This window comes from Nicotiana tabacum, chromosome 22 (assembly GCF_000715075.1).
Source record: "Nicotiana tabacum cultivar K326 chromosome 22, ASM71507v2, whole genome shotgun sequence".
Lineage (NCBI taxonomy): Eukaryota > Viridiplantae > Streptophyta > Magnoliopsida > Solanales > Solanaceae > Nicotiana > Nicotiana tabacum.
Window position 1 is genome coordinate 23,742,670 of NC_134101.1, and position 18,265 is coordinate 23,760,934.

Consider the following 18,265-nt stretch of genomic DNA (forward strand, 5'->3'; position numbering starts at 1 on the left):
AGATGGCCATCATGCACCTTTGGAATGTGGCGGGTGCATTGTATAGGCCAAACAGTATTCTCCGAAAAGCGTAAATGCCATATGGACAGGTGAATGAAATTTTCTCTCTATCCTCGGGGGTAATAGATATCTGGTTGTACCCCGAGTATCCATCCAAGAAGCAAAAATGAGACCTCCCTGTCAATCTATCTAGCATCTGATCAATGAACGGCAAGGGAAAATGATCTTTTCGGGTGGCCTTGTTCAATCTTCTGTAGTCCATGCAAATTCGCCATCCCGTGACTATTCTTGTTGAGATTAATTCATTGTTCTCATTTTGCACAACAGTCATCCCACCTTTATTTGGCACACACTGAACTGGGCTAACCCAGTTGCTATCTGAGATGGGAAAAATAATTCCCGCATCTAACCACTTGATCACTTCCTTCTTTACAACTTCCTTCATGTTAGGGTTCAACCTTCTTTGATGTTCTCTGGAAGGTTTGTGCCCATCTTCCAGTAGAATTTTATGCATGCAAAAGGCCGGGCGGATACCCTTAATGTCTACAATGTTCCAACCAATTGCATTCTTGCACTCTTTCAACACCTGCAAAAGTTGTTCTACCTGCACATCTAACAAACCAGATGAGATAATAACCGGTAAAGTCGAATTAGGTCCCAAGAAAGCATACCTGAGATGAGATGGTAGCGGTTTCAGCTCCAATTGTGGTGGTGCTTCGATCGATGGCTTGGCTGGAGGGTTCTTTCTTTCTTTCGAGTGTAAAGGCTCGAATTCGAGCTCTCTTTTCCAATACCATTGCCCTTGAAGAGCCAACACCCATTCCACTAAGTCCTCACCATTTACTTCTTCTAAGTTCATAAGGTAGGCTGTTAGAGGGTATTTTGCATTAAGTGCCTCATCATCTTCCTCCATGATTACATCCACCATGTCTAACAAAGAGCAATTTGCAAACTCACTGGGTCACCGCATAGACTTCTGTATATTAAATCTTATTTATTCATTATTCAGCCTCATCTTTAGCTCCCCCATTTCACAATCAATCAGAGCTCTCTCTGTGGACAAGAATGGCCTTCCCAAAATTATGGGAATCTCCTCATCAACCTTGCAGTCCAGAATGACAAAATCTGTTGGAAACACGAATTTTCCAACTTGCACAAGTACATCGTCAAGTATACCGATGGCATTTTCACCGTTCGGTCAGCTAGTTGCAGTAACATGGATATGGGTCTTGCTCTTCCAATGCCAGCTTTTTATAGATAGACAATGGCATCACATTTATACTTGCTCCCAAATCACATAATGCTTTGGCAAATGCATAACTACCTATGGGGCATGGAATTGTGAAGCTTCTAGGGTCGGATAACTTCTCAGCTATAAGTCTTGACACAACAACACTACAAGTTTGTGTCAATATGACAGTTGCCAAGTCTTGGAAGTCAAACTTGCAAGATATCAAGTCCTTCATCATTTTTGCATAACCAGGAATCTCCCTCTAAGCATCAATTAGAGGAATGTTTACCTGAATTTGATTCAGCATTTCCATGATTTTTTTGTATTGTTCATCCTTTTGATATGTGGCCAACCTCTGCGGGAAGGGTGCTGGAGGTCGCTTCTTTTCTATGGCTTGAGTTAGATCCTGCTCAGACACGTTTTCTAAAACCTTCTCTTGCATTTTCTCAGTCTCCTCCGCAACCTCTTTTTCCTTGATTATTTCCTCGTGGGCTGGTTGCACTCTTACTTCTGTTATCCTGGTTGACTCATCTAACTCAATTAGCACTGGCACAAGTATTTCAGTTGACCGGATCTCTACCATTTCTCAAGCTCACCGCCATAAGCGGCTTCAAGCCCTGCACTTTTGGATTGACATGTGTGTCCGTAGGTGACGTCCCTTAAGGATTATTGTTAAGGGCCATGGATAATTTCCCTAGTTGAATCTCAATGACCTTGATAGCCGAATCGTGTGACACTACATTTTCTTGCATTTGGTGGACCTTTTCTTCCATTTTCCCGCTGGCCCAATGAGTTGTTGCAACATTCCTTTAATTTCAGATAACCCATCATCCTGCCTCGCTATTTGATGTTGTTGAGGTTGTTGATAAGTTAGCTGCTGATTTTGCTGGTTGTATCCTTGTTGCCTTTGGTAAGGTACTACTTGACCCTGTGGTCGCACAGCTCCAGGATTGTTAGTACTATTGTACTGTTGTTGTGCTGGTCTATACTGCTGGTTTTGCTGCCCCTAATTCTGACCACCTTGTCTTTGTCCTCCATAGTTTCCCACATAGTTCATGTTCTCTTGATAGTTCTGGTTGTCACTTTCACCACTCCACGAACACACGTATGGTTGGTTAATGCATGGTGTACATAATCCCCTATTAGTTGTGTTAACTATGTGTACCTGCTTCTGGCCTAATTCATCAATCTTCTTGGTGAGGATACTCATTTGCATCTTAGAGTGGCCATATTTTCGGCTATGGAATTGTTCGGGTCCAATGCTACTGAGTGAACTATAGGGGTGATTGTGGAATCTCTTGTCATTCATCCCGAGTTTTGAGCCATTTTATCTAGCAAGACCTTACACTCTCTAAATGACTTGCTTGAAAATGTTCCACCTGCTGAAGCATCAACATTGGCCTTCAAGCTGTCCGCCAATCCCATGTAAAACCGTTGTCCCAACATCTAATCTGGAATGCCATGATGTGGACACTTAACCAATATACCTTTAAATCTCTCCCACGTTTCTTGTAATGTTTCACCTGGTTTCAGCCTGAAGCTCAATATCTCATCAACCTGCTTGGCAGTCTTATTGGGTGGGTAGAACTTATTCAAAAACTGCTTGACTAATTCCTCCCAAGTTGTGATGGAATTTATGGGGAGCAAATTAAGCCAAGTTTGAGCTTCTCCTGTCATTGAGAATGGAAACAATATCAGTCTTATTGCTTCCGATGTCACATTTGGTTGCCTTTGCGTGACACAAATTGACTGAAAACTTTTCAGATGCTGCTGTGGATCTTCAATGTAATACCCGGAGAACAGTCCCTTGTTTTGCAGCAGATGTATCATGTTGTTTGTGATTTGAAATGACTCCGCTTGTATCTGAGGGACTGCAATTGCAGTTGCCAAATTATCAGCAGTGGGTTGTGCCCAATCATACATAGCTGCTTCTGGCAGAAGAGGTGCCACACCCTGATTGTTCAGGTCATTCACATTGTTTCGATTGTTTTGATTATCCAAAGCGTCACCCATGTTTGGTTCAATTTGCTCTCTTGGGTGATGACGTTGTTTGTCTTTCTTGTTTGCACGATTTAACCTGCGACTTTTAATTACCGTGCTATAGACCTCGCGAAGCCTGGTCTATAGCGCACTCGACCTGGTTATAGACCTCGCGAAGCCTGGTCTATAGCGCGGTCTACCTAGCTATAGACCTCGCGAAGCGTGGTCTATATCGTGGTCGACTTGGTGATAGACCTCGCAAAGCTTGGTCTATAGCACGGTCAACCTGGCTATAGACCTTGTAAAGCCTAGTCTGTAGCACGGTTTGTATACTTGATGCTTTGGTGCTCTTTTCTTGTATTTTTGTCCTCCTTTTGTGCATTTTCATTTGATGATTCCTTCCAATATTCCTACACATAAAACAATATAATTTAGCTCAAATATCGCACAATAACTCATTAGAACAACAAAATATAGGGCGAGTAATATACTAAAAGTAAAGCATTTTGGCATCACATCACAGACACACTATGTTTTTTTTTTAAAAAAATTTAAACCATCCACCCGGGTTTTCATCTCCTGTAGTGTTGGGTGATTTGGCATTGCCCCTACCCTGTTTATCTATTAGAAAAATAGTACAAAGGAGGAGGACATTTAAACCAAAAACCTCCCATTAGAGCTGTGCCAGCAGATACATTAATGGCTAGGCCTTACTTATGTCTAGTGCTCGCGCACGCAAAAGTATAATAAATAGATACTATGAGGGGATGTGAGTTTAGCACATCAATAGCTCTTCCTTTAACATTTAGGGAGGAGAATAACCTTCTCACTGAGTGTAGTAGCATGTTTGGACAAAGCGTCGGCCACTTCATTCCCTTTTCTGTAACAATGCTTGATCTTGATACCATGTTATTGCACTTTTTGTTCTATTAGCATAATGTCTTCTTTAAGTCTTAATGGGGTATTATATGTCCCTAAAATCATGTTGACTACCAGAAGAGAGTCGAATTATTGGTTGAGTTCTTGGCAGTTATGGTCACATCACCAAAGTATACCAAATAGAGCCGCTTGCATTTCAGAATAGTTGTTAGTTAATAAATGCACTGGTGAGGAGAAGGCCTTCACCATGTGTCTATTTCTAGGTAGTAATAATAAAAAAAAAAAAAAAATATGTGTGATTTTTCTTTGTGCCTCGGTTGTTTTTCATGGGATGTAACTTGAATCGGTAGTAGTTTTTATTTTTGGAGTTGGATTTAGGGAATAAAAAGGAGGAAGAATGACGAACCTAGGCACCCTTGACTTGTTTGATAGTAGCATATTTAGGCTTTGGCCTGTGTAGAATCTTCCCTATATTTTGAAATTTTTCATGATGCCATGTTTAATTGGATAACATGTTATTGATGCCTATGTTTCGTTTTCTTAACTTATGTTCACTTTGTGCTTAATGCTTAATATCTTGTGGCTCCGTGAATACTTGCATCAATTTGAGAGTTGAAATGGTACCATCCTTTATGAGTCATGTGCCTTGTGTGGTGAGGTTTTTGTAGAGTCCATATCACTGTACTTGTGTCTTGAATTTGCCCGGTATGTGAGTTGAAGCGAAATTTTAGGTGATGCTCGGTTTGAAGATTTTAGGCCCTCTTTGATCTTTTCGAGCTGTAATATTTATCATAAATAAAATCTATCCTTAGTTAACCCTTTTGAGCCTATAGACTTTTATTTGGCACCCACATTACAAGACTATTTCCTTTTTGTTCTTAATTGACATTGTTTTTATCCTTTTACCTCTTAAAGCACTTAACTTGTAAAATGAGTGCTAGAATAAGTAAGGAGGAAACTTGGGTGGCTTTTGAGTGTAACCAATGAAAGAAAGAAATGAACACTTGTGTTATAAGAGATAAACCACTAGCGGGAATTACAAAAGAAAAAAAAATCTAAAAAAATATGTGTAAGATAAATAAGTACATCGTGTCCTAGCTAGTGGGGTATAAATTAAGGTAATGCTTAAAAAAAAAGGGAACGTTTTTGGAGGTGATCTTATTTGTGAAATTGAAGTTGAATTGAAGAAATTTGCGCTTAAAGTTAATTTTGTGATGTGTTAAAGTGCTTAGGAGGGTTAGTCACTATTCTTAAATATATCCTACCCGTCCCTTAGCCCACATTACAACCATGAAAAAGTCCTAATTGATTTTAGATCGAGCGAGCCTACATTAGTAGAAATTTATATTAAGGGCAAGCCTATGGTACCATTGCATGCATGCGACTTCTTTGTGAGAGTGAGAGATTTCTTTGATATATGTGAGTCCTTAAACTATATTTAATCATGAGATTCGAATGTGTGGGTTCAACTTACTCTCTTGTTCTTGTTGTGAGGGCACATAGTTTCATGAGGGATATGTAACATTATTAGACTTCTCTACAATGTTGAGTATTCAAGTCATGAGTGCATGGTGACATTGAGTCGGTTTTTTGAGGCTAGAATTGTTATGAACATGTTGTCTTTGTTTGAATATTTTTGAAGTTTGGCATAAGAAAAAGGGAAGTATATTTTGAATGCATATGCTAAGCTTAATGTTGCTATCAACCATAGTCATTGGTGTAATGTGCTTCGAATGTGTTAAGTATAAAGTGCTCAAAGATAGTGTAAATTGTTGGTTGACTCGAGGACGAGCAACGTTTAAGTGTGAGGTAGTGATGTTCGAAAAGAATATATATATATTTAACCATTATTGCCTCATGTTCTAATACTTTTAATTGTCTTTTGAATATTAATTATATTATTTTATGCTTAATATTATATTATAACTGTGTAGGAATAAAGCGGTATGAAGATGAGGAGATTTGGAGCAAAATTAAATAAAATATGGAAGAAAAAGAAAGGAAAATAAATAATTAAATAGAAAAAGACAAACACCAAAAGGTGTCCCCCCTAGTGTAAGACAAAGAAAAGGAAAATGCAATTCAAAGAGTGAAAATCACAAAACTTAATGGGATATTTCGGCCCGAGACAAGGTTATTTCGGCCCTACACGGTCCCAGCTCGTATAAAAGGGGTTCTAAACCTAATTTGGAGGGGATCGAACATAGTTTTGAGAGGAGAACACGCAACTTTTAACTAAGGGAGAGCACAGAGCTACCGTAGAGCGAGGCCGAGTTTCATCTTTTCTTCCACCAAACTTAGTAATTTTTATGTTTTTTGTATGATTTATTGTTTGGCTACCATATCTATGTGGAGCTAAACTTCATATTCTAGGGTTGTGGTTCTTTCATGACTATTGTTATTCAAATATTGATTTTGATTTCTTGATTTATCGTATTAGTTTATTTATTCAATCTTGCGCTTAATTATTTAATTGCTTGATCACCAATTGAATACAATCTACGAATCTAAAGTTGAACTCGAAAGTGAAAATTCTAGATTCATAGGATTGAGTAGAGCAAGTTCTTGAACCCGGGCATCGAGGAATGGATTCGCGGTTAGGATAGACCTATGCTAATTATCTTGCTTGGTTATTATATGGGAATTACAAATGCATTCTTGTTGATTCTAACTCCATAGACATATACAAGTTAGGTTAGCTTGAATAGGCGAGTAAGAACTCGATAGATTCTTATGAGCAATATTAACCCTGTCAACCAATAAACCAGATAAATTAATTAGTCAATTTAATTGAAGAGTACAATAGGATTGTTAGATAACCCGTGACTCTAGATCGTTTTTATCACATTGATAATATAAAAATCTTATCTTCCTCTGTTTAAAGTTTATTAGTTATTTTCTTTTTAATTAGCCTAGTAACAACACTTTTGGGATGAATCCTTGTTTAGATAATTAGGACTGCCTAATTTGGTTAATACTGATAACAAACCCTCGTGGATTCGACACTCTATCTTATTACTTTATTACTTGTTGACCGCACGTATACTTGTGTGTGCGTTTGGCCGCAACAAGTTTTTGTCTCCGGTGAAAGCTAGTACAAATTTTATTAAAGCCATGAATGACCAATAATTAAGAGGGCGAACCAATGTGCCCATATATACGAGATCATGCAATAATCAAGTAGATTAGCTTGACTCAGTTTAATTTGGAGAACAATGATTAGGAAGTTGCTACTTATCCAACTAATAAGATCCCATAATAGGGGTGTGCTCATAATCAAACAGGATAGAGGAATCTTGAAGGCAGGAAGTGGTCACGCCCAACTATGCCTCCTAAGAGATCTAGCGGTCGTTGCAAATATAATCCGATTTACAAGTCCAGAGTCGAATCCCACAGGAAAATAACGTGTTAATTACAACTAATAGTTTTGCACGAATTCAAGTAATCAACCTTCAGAAATAATATATAACAATTTGAGAGTTTACTAACTAAGATCAAAGTAATTTAAAATGCAGTAATTTATAACTAACAAGGCAAATATTGTAGACAATATTTGGAAAAGTATGAGGTTATGATTTCCCCTATTGTCGAAATCTTCCCCGCTACATTTTCTATGCATTTGCCTAAATATTCTCTAACAATCGTGAGTACTTTGATTGTCGTAGCTCTCTCTCGAGCAACTACCACAATATACTAGACGTATTCTCTCGAGCTACACTAGCTGGCACTAATTCATCGCTCACTACGATGGCACCAAGGCTTCGTTATCTCTAATCCCACCTTTAAACCCTCCGTATCGATCTCTCAACTACGTTAGGAGTGGTGTTGTTCAACAACTACCTAAATGTGTACTCTCTTTTTAGCAATATACACACTAAATAGGCCCAGTTAATTGAGAGCTCTTCAATTAACAACAATGAAAATATAGTTGAACAAGTAGAGAAAAATCAAAGGCAAATCTATATTAAATGTAGTAAAAAATCATCCTCCAATAGGTTCCATCAAACCTTAGATAAAAGAGTTTAGCTACTCATAAATACAACAACAATCAATATAATGTTTAAAGACATGAAACTACAAAGAAAAGAGATAAAGGAAGGAAAAACTCATTTGATTCTTGCTCCACAGTGCTTGGCAGTCTTTTTCTTCTCCAAAATAGTGTCCAACCCTAAGAAATAGGTTTAGAACCCCTTTTAAACCTGTTGGGGGCGTGTAGGGTGAAACCCGTCCTTAGCCGTTTCGCTTGGCGCATGGCGCCAACCAGGAAAACGAAATTTTCCACATTCTGCCTTTGGCGTTTTGGTTGGTGCCTGGCACCAACCTGGGCACCAAACTCATACTCCCTCCAAATTCTTCTGTTTTTACTTCACTTTACATGCAAGCTTGTCAATTCACTTCAAATTGATTCCTACACATATAAACACCATTATTACGCTCGAGTCACAAATATTTACACCAAAGTTAACAAGATTGAGGTATAATGTAAGGCAAATTATATGCGAAAACATGGATTTTTAGCCTAACATTACCACCCCACACTTAAGCTCTTGCTCGTCCTTGAGCAACCTAAAACCTTGCTAACCAAACAATGCACACAAGACATCATACAGTGGAGGAACATTTGGCAATTCAACACACCACACCTATGACCATGGTTGATACCAACAATTAAGCCCTTGCATACGCATTCATACATTTCCCAACTTTCACATGCCGGAATATTAGTGACCAATTACAAACACTCAAACAACCTGCCCATAACTACCCAACCTCAAAGACTGACTCGTCGCCAATAAGCACTCTCAACACGTGCACTCACCCAATAAGAGATGTTTAATAACATCACATATCCGTCATGGACTCATGTGCCTCACCAAAGAATAAGAGGGTATTTCGTCCATACATTCAAATATGCATTCGAATATAATTTAAGGACATCACATATAAGAACAAAGAACCACTCTCTCTGACAAGGAAATTCATGTGCAGTCCATGGCTGTACCATAGGCTTGCCCGTAGTGTATATCTCCACTAATCTAAGATCGCACAGTCTAAGATCAATTAGGTCTTTACGGGTTGTAATGTAGGCTAAGGGGCGGGTAGGATATATTTTTGGTATAGTGACTAACCCTCCTAAGCACTTTAATACACTATACTTAACTTTCAAATACACACTTTTCATGACCAATTCAAGCAATACCACAAAACCATATACAACTTGGCCCTTCTTTTTTAAGCACATCTATATACTCACTAGCCCGGATCACGATGAATAGGAGTTCTATTTTCTATATACTTATTTTTCTCCTTTTTTCTATCCCCCCTCCTTTTTTTTCAACACTCCATAAATTTAGGTTGCCCGACTAATGATCTTCCAAAACATACATGCACCTTTTTGGCTTTTCTATGGTTTCACTCAAAAGCTATCCCAACTTTCACCTTACTCTTCTAGCGACTTAAGTACTTTCGGAGGTAAAGGTTCAAAAAGATTTAATTAAGAACAAAATGAGAATCGGCTTGTAATGTGGGTGCCAAAGAAAAAGCTTATAGGCTCAAATGGGATATCTAAGAATAATTTTATTTATGGTGGCATAATATCTCAATAGACAATCAAAGAAATGCCTACATCATCTCCTAGACTCACAAAACTTACTTATTTCGCTTCAACTAACATACGGGGCAAGTTCTAGAAAAACACAAGATAGCACAGAATGTGATCAAAACCTCACATCATACAATGCACATGACCCCAATCCGGACGGTTTCATTCCTACTCTCAAGTTTAAGCAAGTAGTCACAAAGTCAAGAAGTATTAAGCAATAAAGCACTACATGAACAATGGGTCAAGTAACTGAGAGAAAGCGTCACATATAGGCTATTCAATCTTTCACGACATCAATTTTCATTAAAATATGTTAGGAAGGTAATTTGCATGCTAATGCCTAACTATGCTAGCATCAAACAGGTCAAAAGGCACATAAGAACACTCAAGTTTTCTTTCCTCAATTTCCTACAAATAAAAATTACCCGATTCAAGTTACATCCCTTGAAAAAAAACCGATGCCAAAAGAAAAATAAAGGGGATTTATTATCTACTACGACTAACTAAAAATAAGAATAAAAATATTTTTGGATTTTGTTTTCTCATTGGACCTTAATCCCTCAAGAAAGCTATGCCAAAGATCCATCGTCAGGAAAGGTCCCTTTAAAAAAAGTTGAACTAACACAACTAAAATAGTATAGAAAGTCACCCATACAATCTCCTCACCCTACTCTTAAAATTGTGCATTGTCCCCAATGCACACTCATAAATACAAGAGGGTAAAAAAAACTCCCCGGTAGGCCAAAGGCCGAAGCATTAGTATCTCATGGGGTACTCAGACTTCTCCCATACTTGGTTTTTTGTGTGGGTACCCCACACTTAGTTCTAACCATCTTACTTGCTTTTTCATTCTTCCAATGGCCTTGCTTCCCATGCTCCTAGAGAAATAAAAAACAATACTACAAGAATAATACAATAATAAAAAATAAATAATAAAAAACAAAAACGACAGCACATACAATACAATGCATCGCACTACACTCGGGCCATTAAAGTAGAATGATCAGAGAATTCTTTTCCCCGAGTCACTACCCACGCAATTATGATACACTATAATTTAATGAAACACCAAAAGAGAAAAGAAAAAACAAAACAATGCAATACATGACTAGTGAACACAGATAGGCTCACACATACGACCTTCGTGCACGACATTACTCTCTAACACCCCACACTCACACATTAGTGCTAATAAATAATGCTCGGCTACTCAGACTTCGCCGGCCATCAACAATGTTCTTTCAATAATTTCATCGAACACTTGGTGCACAACACTTTCATTCAAGCCTTTCAAACCATTGGACAAGTGCCATACCCTCCCAAATTAAACGAAGTGGAGGGACTTTGAGTTTTCCACCTCGTAGTCAATTAACAACTCCAAAACAACATACTATTCACTACACACTTGCCAACACTCTCCGCTATGAGAAGTTGGGTGGGGAAAGAAGAGTGAGAGATGAGAAAACAACTATAATACAAAATCAAGAAGTAATTAAAACAAAAAGAGAAGAGAAGACAACAAGAAAATAACGAAAATAAGAGAATAAAATAAACTCACTTGATGCTTGAGAGATAGAAGAAGCAGGGAGTGGGGGAAAAAGGATTCGGAGAGAAAAAGAACTGGGCGGGGAGGGATTAGGGTGAGATGGGTCGGGTTGGGGGTAATGTTTTATTATTATTAGCCTATTAGGTGTGGTGACGAGTTTGGGTCGGGTTGGGGTAAAATGGGTAGGGGACTTACCTACTATTTTCGTCTGCGCTTAGCGCTGAAGAAGGCAGCTGTGTGTATTAGTTGCTGCCTTTGGCGTTTTACTCGGCTCCTGGCGCCAATCTGGGCGCTGAAATGCAATTTTTTTAATCAGTAAATGACAACTAGACTAAAACAAGAAAATTAAGTTGCCTCCCAAAAAGCGCTTGATTTAACATCGCTGCACGACGCAGTCAATCGAAATCAAAGTTCATTCAACACTTGAGTCTCCTTCAAATGAATCACCGATACAACGTTTTCCTCATCCATGCCCAAGTAATGTTTCAACCTTTGCCCATTGACTCTGAACCTGTTCATTCCATCCTCAGATTCAATTTCTATAGCTCCACTTGAGAACACTTGCATAACTCTAAATGGTCCTGACCATCTAGACTTCAGCTTACCCAGAAATAATTTCAATTTTGAGTTGTACAACAACACGATATTTTCGGGTTTGGAAATTCTTTCTTGAATATATTTATCATTCATCATCTTCATCCTTTCTTTGTACAGCCTAGTGCTTTCAAAAGCATGGTAACAGAACTCATCAAGTTCATGCAGCTCTATGACTCTACTCGTACCAGCAGCCTCCAAGTCAAGATTTAATTGCCTTAACGCCCAAAGAGCTCTATGCTTTAACTCTACCGGCAAGTGACACACTTTTTCAAACACAAATTTGTACGGTGACATACCAATTGGAGTTTTGAATGCAGTGCGGTAGGCCCATAGTGCATCATCCAATTTCTTCGCCCAATCAGTACAAGTAGCATTTACAGTTTTAGTCAAAACACTCTTGATTTCTCTGTTCGACACCTTCACTTGCCCACTTGTTTGGGGGTGATACGGAGTGGCAACCTTATGGGCAACGCCATATTTCTCCAACAACTTTGCAAAGGCTCGGTTGCAGAAATGGGTGCCTCCATCACTGATGATCACTCTTGGAGTGCTCAATCGGGTGAAGTTATTTATTCTTAAAAAACTAATAACTCCCTTTGCATTATTTGTTAGGAGTGCTACAGATTCTACCCATTTCGAGACATAGTCCACTGCTACGAGTATCTACTTGTTGTTTTATGAGCTGACAAATGGTCCCATAAAGTCGATTCCCTATACATCAAATACTTCTACTTCTTGAATTGGGTTCATAGGCATCTCATGTCGACGAGAAATATTTCCCGTCCTTTGACACTCATCACAACTCTTTACCCTAAAGTGTGCATCTTTAAACAACGTCGGCCAATAGAAGCCAGACTTCAAAACTTTAGCAGCTGTCCTTACTCCTCCAAAATGACCTCCATAAGGCAAAGCATGACATGCCTGCAAAACAGAAGCTTGGTCTATCTCGGGAATATATCTCCGGATCATGTTATCAATACAAATCCTAAACAAATATGGTTCATCCCAAAAATACATGCGACAATCACGAAAGAACTTTTTCTTCTGCACAGAAGATAAGTCATAGGGAACAATATAGCTTTCCAGGTAGTTTGCAATGTCTGCATACCATGGCGCTTCCTCAAGGCTCGTGGCTAATAGTTGTTCATACGAAAAAGTATCCATGATCTCTTCTACCTCAACCTTTGTTTCAGCCCCTTCAATCCTGGACAAGTGATCTGCAACTTGGTTCTCCGTTCCTTTCGGTCACGGATTTCCAAGTCGAATTCTTGCAACAATAGGACCCATCTAATCAGGCGCGACTTTGACTCTTTCTTATCAATTAGATACATGAGAGCAGCATGGTCAGTATAAACAATTACCTTCGAGCCTATCAAGTAAGACGTGAATTTGTGAAATGCAAACACCATGGCTAGCATCTCTTTTTCTGTCAATGTGTAATTCAGTTGAGCACCATTCAATGTTCTACATGCATAGTATATTGGATGGATGGTTTTATATTTTCTCTACCCAAGTACTGCTCCTACAGCATGGTCACTTGCATCATATATAAGCTCAAATGGTTGTTCCAGTCGGGTGTATGTATGATAGGTGCAGACACCAACCTCTTCTTCAATCCCTCAAAAGCTACCCTACAGTCATCAGAAAACACAAAAGTGTGATTTTTTCAAGCAATTTACACAAAGGGTTAGCGATCTTGGAAAAATCTTTTATAAAACGCTGTAGAAACCGGCATGACCAAGGAAACTTCTTATTTCCTTGACAGAAGTGGGTGGTGGCAGCTTCTCTATTACCTCGTCCTTAGCTCGGTCCACCTCAATGCACTTACTTGACACTAGTGTCCCAATACTATACCTTCCTGTACCATGAAATGACATTTTTCCCAGTTTAGCTCCAGATTAGTCTCCATACATCTCCGCAACACTCTTTTCAGATTTCTAAGGCAATCATCAAAAGAATTTTCCACCACTGAGAAATCATCCATGAAAACCACCATTATATCCTCTACCATATCTGTGAATTTGACCATCATGCACCTTTGGAATGCGGCGGGTGCATTGCACAGGCCAAACAACATTCTCCAAAAAGCGTAAATGCCATATGGATAGGTGAATGACGTTTTCTCTCTATCCTTCGGGGCAATAGATATCTGATTGTACACCGAGTATTCATCCAAGAAGAAAAAATGAGATCTTCCTGCCAATCTATCTAGCATCTGATCAATGAACGACAATGGAAAATGGTCTTTTCGGGTGGCCTTATTCAATCTTCTGTAATCCATACAAATTCTCCATCCCGTGACTATTCTCGTTGATATCAATTCGTTGTTCTCGTTTTACACAACAGGCATCCCACCTTTCTTTGGCACACACTGAACTGGGCTAACCCAATTACTATCAGAGATGGGAAAAATAATTCCCGCATCTAACCACTTGATCACTTCCTTCTTTACAACTTCCTTCATGTTAGGGTTCAACATTTTTTGATGTTCTCTAGAAGGTTTGTGCCCATATTTCAGTAGAATCTTATGCATACAGAAGGCGGGTTGATACCCTTAATGTCTGCAATGGTCCAACTAATTGCAATCTTTCACTCTTTTAACACCTTAAAAAGTTGTTCTACCTGCATATCTAACAAACCAGATGAGATAATAACAGGTAAAGTCGAGTTAGGTCCCAAGAAAGCATATGTAAGGTGAGATGGTAGCGGTTTCAGCTCCAATTGTGGTGGTGCTTCGATCGATGGCTTGGCTGGAGGGGTCTTTCTTTCTTCAGAGTGTAAAGGCTCGAATTCGAGCTCTCTTTTCCAGTACCCTTGCCCTTGAAGAGCCAACACCCATTCCGCCAAGTCCTCATCATTTACTTCTTCTAAGTTCATAAGGCAGGCTGTTAGAGGGTCTTTTTCATTAAGTGCCTCATCATCTTCCTCCATGATTACATCCACCATGTCTAACAAAGAGCGATATGCAAACTCACTGGGTCGCCGCATAAACTTTTGCACATTAAATGTTATTTCTTCATTATTCAGCCTCATCTTCAGCTCCCTAGTTTCACAATCAATTAGAGCTCTTCCTATGGCCAAGAATGGCCTTCCCAAAATTATGGGAATCTTCTCATCAACGTGGCAGTCCATAATGACAAAATCTGCTGGAAACATGAATTTTCCAACTTGCACAAGTACATCGTCAAGTATACCTGATGGTCTTTTCACCATTCGGTCAGCTAGCTGTAGTAATATGGATGTGGGCCTTGCTCTTCAAATGCCTAACTTTTTATAGATAGAAAATGGCATCAGATTTTACACAATGCTTTGGCGAATGCATAGCTACCTATGGTGCATGGAATTGTGAAGATTCCAGGGTCGGATAGCTTCTCAGCTATAGGTCTTATCCCAATAACACTACAGGTTTGTGTCAATGTGACAGTTGCCAAGTCTTGGAAGTTGAACTTACGAGACATCAAGTCCTTCATCATTTTTGCATAACCGGGCATCTCCCTTAAAGCATCGATTAGAGGAATGTTTACCTGAATTTGCTTCAGCATTTCCATGAACTTTTTATACTGCTCATCCTTCTGATATTTGGCCAACCTCTGCGGGAAGGGTGCTGGAGGTCGCTTCTTTCCTGCAGCTTAAGTTAGATCATGCTCAGGCACTTTTTCTAAAACCTTCTCTTGCACTTTCTCAGTCTCCCCCGCAACTTCTTTTTCCTTGTTTATTTCCTCTTGGGCTGGTTGCACTCTTCCTTTTGTTAGCCCAGTTGACTCATCTAACAAAATTGGAACTAACACAAGTGTTTCAGTTGACCATCTCTCACGAGCAATTTCTTGCTCTAAATCAAGATCTCTACCATTTCTCAAGCTCACCGCCATAAGCAGCTTCGGGCCCTAGTTGAATCTCAATGCCCTTGATAGTCGAGTCGTGTGACACTGCCTTTTCTTGCATTTGGTGGACCTTTTCTTCCATTTTCCCGCTGGCCCCAATAAGTTGTTGCAACATTCCTTTAATTTCAGATAACCCGTCATCCTTCCTCACTATATGTTATTGTTGAGGTTGTTGATAAGTTATCTACTGATTTTGCTGGTTGTATCCTTGTTGCCTTTGGTAAGGTACTACTTGACCCTGTGGCCGTATAGCTCCAGGATTGCTGGTGTTATTGTACTGTTGTTGTGCTGGTCTATACTGCTGATTTTGCTGCCCCCAATTCTGACCACCTTACCTCTGGCCTCGATAGTTGCCCGCATAGTTCATGTTCTTTTGATAGTTTTGGTTGTCACATTCACCACTCCACGAACACACATATGGTTGGTTAATGAATGGTGTACATAATCCCCCATTAGTCGTGTCAACTATGTGTACCTGCTTCTGGCCTGATTCATCAATATTCTTGGTAAGGATACGCATTTGCGTCATTAGAGTGGCCATATTCTCGTCTATGGAATTGTTCGGGTCCAATGCTACTGAGTGAACTATAGGGGTGATTGTGGAGTCTCTTGTCATCTATCCCGAGTTTTGAGCCATTTTATCTAGCAGGACCTTACACTCTCTAAATGACTTGCTTAAAAATTCTCCACCTGCTGAAGCATCAACATTGGCCTTCAAGCTGTCCGCCAATCCCATGTAAAACCGTTGTCCCAACATCTGATCAGGAATGCCATGATGTGGACACTTAACCAGCATACCTTTGAATCTCTCCCACGTTTCTTGTAACGTTTCAACTGGTTTCTGCCTGAAGCTCAATATCTTATTAACATGCTTGGCAGTCTTATTGGGTGGGTAGAACTTATTCAAAAACTGCTTGACTAATTCCTCCCAAGTTGTGATGGAATTTATGGGGAGCGAATTAAGCCAAGTTTGGGCTTCTTCTGTCACTGAGAATGAAAATAACAACAGTCTTATTGCTTCCGGTGTTACATTTGGTTGCCTTTGCGTGACACAAATCGACCGAAAAGTTTTCAGATGCTCTTGTGGATCTTCAATGTAAGACCCGGAGAACAGTTTCTTGTTTTGCAGCAGATGTAGCATGTTGTTTGTGATTTGAAATGACCCCACTTGTATCTGAGGGACTGTAATTGCAGTTGCCAAATTTTTAGTGGTGGGTTGTGCCAAATCATACAAAGCTGCTTCTGGCACAAGAGGTGCCATACCCTGATTGTTCGGGTCATTCACATTGTTTCGATTGTTTTGATTATCCAAAGCGTCAACCATATCCGGTTCAATTTGTTCTCTTGGGTGATGTTGTTGGTTGTCCTTCTTGTTTGTACGATTTAATGCCTTGAAAGCTTTCTCAGGATCTGGTAATGCTTCAAACAATTCACCAGTTCTTGAGGAGTTTCTAGGCATACACCTATAACACACAAGACCACAAACGTTAGAATTTCAATGTAATGAATAAAAATGGAGAAAATTGACTAAACTAAGAATCCTATCAATTCTTATAGTTGTAATTAGTAAACTATTGCTTCCCCGGCAACAACGTCAAAATTTGGTCACGCCCAATTATGCCTCCTAAGAGATCTACCGGTCGTTGCAAATATAATCCGATTTACAAGTCCGAAGTCGAAACCCACAGGGAAATAATGTGTTAATTATAAATAATAGTTTTGTACGAATTCAAGTAATCAACCTTCAGAAATATTATATAAAAATTTGAGAGTTTACTAACTAAGATCAATGTAATTAAAAATGCAGTAATTTATAACTAACAAGGCAAATATTGTAGACAAGATTTGGAAAAGTCTAAGGTTATGATTTCCCCTATTGTCGGAATCTTCCCCGCTATATTTTCTATGAATTTGCCTAAATATTCTCTAATAATCATGAGTACTTTGATTGTCGTAGCTCTCTCTCGAGCAACTACCACAATATACTAGACGTATTCTCTCGAACTACTCTAGCCGGCACTAATTCACCGCTCACTACGATCGCACCAAAGTTTCGTTATCTCTAATCCCACTATCGATCTCTCAACTACGTTAGGAGTGATGTTATTCAACAACTACCTAAATGTGTACTCTATCTCGATCAATATACACACTAAATAGGCCCAGTTAATTGAGAGCTCTTCAATTAACAACAATGAAAATATAGTTGAACAAGTAGAGAAAAATCAAAGGTAAATCTATATTAAATATAGTAAAAAATCATCCTCCAATAGGTTCCATCAAACCTTAGTTAAAAGAGTTTAGATACTCATAAATACAACAACAATCAACATAATGTTTAAAGATATGAAACTACAAAGTAAAGAGATGAAGGAAGGAAAAACTCGTTTGATTCTTGCTTCATAGTGCTTGGCATCCTTTTTCTTCTCCAAAATCGTGTCCAAACCTAAGAAATAGGTTTAGAACCCCTTTTATACCTGTTGGGGGCGTGTAGGGTGAACCCATCCTTAGCCGTTTTGCTTGGCTCCTGGCGCCAGCCAGGACAACGA

At 39.1% G+C, this 18,265-nt stretch overlaps 2 non-coding genes across 2 annotated transcripts; both read left to right on the plus strand.

Moving 5' to 3' along the window:
• Positions 1-2,687: 2,687 nt before the first annotated feature.
• Positions 2,688-2,794, plus strand: LOC142176954 (small nucleolar RNA R71). The gene has a single exon (XR_012705748.1). It is a non-coding gene; the product is annotated as a small nucleolar RNA R71 (small nucleolar RNA).
• A 13,689-nt stretch (positions 2,795-16,483) lies between these two features.
• Positions 16,484-16,590, plus strand: LOC142176944 (small nucleolar RNA R71). The gene has a single exon (XR_012705739.1). It is a non-coding gene; the product is annotated as a small nucleolar RNA R71 (small nucleolar RNA).
• Positions 16,591-18,265: the final 1,675 nt, after the last annotated feature.